At 42.0% G+C, this 3,793-nt stretch overlaps 1 pseudogene; it reads right to left on the bottom strand.

Annotated features, from left to right (window-relative positions):
- Positions 1-1,425: 1,425 nt before the first annotated feature.
- LOC144786092 (UDP-glucuronosyltransferase 2A1 pseudogene) lies at positions 1,426-3,258 on the bottom strand (annotated as a pseudogene).
- Positions 3,259-3,793: the final 535 nt, after the last annotated feature.

The following is a 3,793-nucleotide window of genomic DNA, read 5'->3' as shown; positions in this document are numbered from 1 at the left end:
ATTATAATTCCGCATACCATTACGCCGCAAGTCAGAACAAAGACTTGCAGAGGGGAGAAGGTGTTGGATTTAAAATCCAACACCTTCTCTAATATCCGCACTGACTGGAGTTGGAATAGTAAATTAGACTATTCCAACATCCAGCGCCCCCATCCGCAAGTTGTTGTTACGACTTGCGGGGTAATGGTATGCGGAATTACAACATGGTTGTTGTAGCGACCGCGTTGTAATTCCCTGCGGGGAAAAAGACTACGGAATAACAAGGCATATTCATGCATGCATATGTGGTTGTGGAGGGTTGGTGTAACTGTTTGTGAACGGCATATAGACAAGTGTATGTGTGCCCATTTACAGGAACATTATCGGCCACTACTGGTAGTTCCTGTTTCTTAATGTTTTTTCTGATGTACCGTAAGATTTGTGGCATTACATAAATTCCATACATAACATTAAAGATCGTCATAAATCACGAGTTTTCTTTTCTAGTAAGGCTATTTGAATTACCATACCTAAATAATTACAAATAATTTGCACCATCAGCTCAGTCAGGGCAGTATTGAAAGTAGAGGGACTGGCTGTCATTCGGAAGAGGGAGGGTTCGGCTGGTTCATTCTACAGGTACCAGTGGACTGGCCTCAGCTCATAAACTGCACAGATATGAGTGAGGCAGAAAGTCTATCACCATGATCGCCCAATGAATATATTTGATATTATAAAAACCACCAATACATTTACGATTTACATCATAATGTTTTGAAATGAAGTTAGGATTTATTACAATGCTCAAATTAGCAACTGTGCTTTTTCACACAGCACTCATTGTACACTGAAATGACCTCTCGGATCATGTTGAAGTTACTCCATGAGAAATATCGTCTGCTAAAATTCACTAGAAATCAACTGAAATTCTCAACTGCACTGCAAGCTTTCTTACACAGCATACTAGGTGCATCACGTCAACACACAAGAGTGAGAAAGGAGGCCAGGCCCAATCCCTCTGCACTGCATGCCTATATAGAAGAGGATGCTTACCCCAAAAGAATGGGATGTTTCTGTAAAATGTACACTTGCCCACAGGCAAATAGACTTAAACCCCTCAGTTCATTTCACTTAGATTTATTGAACAAATGACCACCTCGAAATTCATCTTGATTCCTTCCAGTCTGATTTAAAAAGGGATGTGGAGACATTGGGTGAAAGAGAGTGGAACCATTCCCAAACCAAGGAGCAATCCCCATTAAATAAATGTAATCAACTGTACCCAGATGATGGAGAGATGAAGAAGCAGCAAATGATACAGCAATGGTTGTTAATATATCATTCACATTGTGAAATGTCAGATGCTACAGGTACAGGTGTCAGTTTCAATAAAAAAACTCCACAACGCCTTCTGGTGGGAGAAGAACTGTTAATAGAACTTCAGAAATTGATTGATTTTTTAATACATTTGTGTAAGAGAACACAGACATTTAAAAATAAAATTTCCTGGGCAGCTAAATAAGGATATCAATAGCACCTAAGTTTAAACTGCCACGGCCAACATTCAACTGCTGATAAGAAAATATGTTTAGCTTTTGAATTCTAGGCTCAAAAGCACAGATGGAGCGCCATCACACTAAGAACATTGGTACCCTAATCAAATCCTGTTCCACTTCGCCCTTCATCTGTAGCTTTTAAAGCCCTAGGGGGTGCTTCTTTCAGTCCTCAGATTGACCTTCACACCTCATCAACTTCAAGAAAGGATTATAATTTCTTATTCATGTCCCACTCCTCTCTAGTCCCGTTTTGGTTTCCTTTTCCCCAAACATACTCTTTTCACAATAGCATTTAACACTTTCCACGCTAACCAGATGGTAAGAAGTAGAACAGCGCCCAGCAATCCAATGACATCAACTAGATAGTACTGATAGAAGGGCATGTCATTCCCGGCTGCCTGAAGATGGGACGCGCCCTTGTGGCGGATGGTGTACTCTATCCAGAAGATAGCAGTCTGCATTGGATGGACCTGAACATCTCTGTGCAGAGCAGACAGGCGTTGCATGTTGGCTCTATACCTTGGGTCATCAATAACAGTTCTTACTGCATTGTAAATGTTTTCAGCTGTTAATTCTGGCAGGTTCTTCAACAAAAAGGCAGCTCCCCGACTGCTAAGCCGCAAGATATTTTCATACTGGTCACCAAATACTGGAAAGCCGATCACCGGCACTCCATGGTAGATGGCCTCGTAAACGCCATTCTCTCCTCCATGGGCGATGAAGGCCTTTGTTTTTGGATGACTGAGAAGGTCATTCTGGGGCAGCCAGCTCAGAATCTTGGTGTTGTTTCCCAGTGTGAGCGGTGTCTCTCCTGTGTAGCGCCAGATCACACGTTCTGGAAGCCTGGCCAAGCCATCGGCAATCTTATTGGCTAACTCCCATGGTAAGGTTCTTAAAAACGTTCCCAATGAGAAGACCACCACTCCTGCATCACCAGAACCGTCCACAAACTCTTGAATCTCTGCAGGAAGAGCCTTTGGAGGTCGGTTCTGAAAGCCTCCAATGTAGACGGCATTGGGCATGATCGGCCTGGGGAACTCAAAGACAAAATCCACCTTCATCAGGGAAATATCAGCCTTTTTAATAAGGTGATAAAGTCCGCTCTCTGTTTTCAGATACCGCTGACAAAGTTCATCATACGTCGGGTAAACAATGAACTTATTCAGAATTTCATTCAAGCTGTATAGCAAAAAGTTTTTACATCTTTCAACAAAACTCATTCTATCTGTCCACCTAGAATGCAGCACCGGTACATATGAGAGCGGTGATGGGGCCGTAGCCAAATGGATTTCTTCAATTTGCAGCCACCGCCCAAAAAATACTACTGGAATCTCAAGGTGATGTGCCAGCATAACTCCACCTTGAAAATACAGATCAGCCAGGACAAGCTCAAAATGCGTATTCTGAAGGCGCTCCATCAGCTCCTTATTTTCAAACATGGCTGCAATAACCGCTGCGTGGCTCTCAGTGGTTTGCTGAATGACGCCAAGTATTTCCCAAGCAATGGAAAGTGATGATCTGTCTTTGGAGAAGGCCATTCTAAAAATCCAGTCAAGTGCATGTTTTTCAACCTCATCTTTTGTCAACGTGTTCGGTGGCATTTGTATTGTTTCTATTATAAAATCGTCCGATTCGTCTTCTATGTAGATGGCATTGGAGGCTTTCACCACTGTGAGCTCGTGCCCTCGTCCCAGTAGCTCCATCATGAGAATTTTGATGTTTACCCAATCAGACCCTCCAGGATATCGCGATTTCGCGATCCCGCGATTTGCCGCGAAATCGGCACTTTTGTAAAAATGCCGCGATTTTTACATAAGTGCCCGCGAAATCGGCACTTTTGTTGAAATCGCGGTATTTTTACAAAAGCTAATCCAATATCCTGGGGGGTCTGACTATTGACAAACGTCTAATTCAACTTCCCTAATTTATACAGGAAATGCAGTACCTCATGTTTAAACATGTTCTAAATACCGCCTGGATAATGTCTTGCAAATGTTCACTTTAAATCATGAGATGGAACCAAAATATTGCTACCGCTGCATGGAGCGAAATTAACGTATAACAAAAAGCGTCCATTTCACTGTGCCTAATTTTGTAACTATTTTCAAACTTACGTTTTGTAGAGTGTTTTTGTACAAGTGCATTAAATAAATAGGGGAACACTGTTTTCTGTAAGTGTACCCTACAGAAAACGAGTACATTCTAATTGAATAAGAAAGGATGCATACTACATGCACTGTCATGATTTTCATGTGGAC

Source organism: Lissotriton helveticus, chromosome 10 (assembly GCF_964261635.1).
Source record: "Lissotriton helveticus chromosome 10, aLisHel1.1, whole genome shotgun sequence".
NCBI classification, from domain to species: domain Eukaryota; kingdom Metazoa; phylum Chordata; class Amphibia; order Caudata; family Salamandridae; genus Lissotriton; species Lissotriton helveticus.
This window is presented reverse-complemented; position numbering and strand designations above follow the sequence as displayed.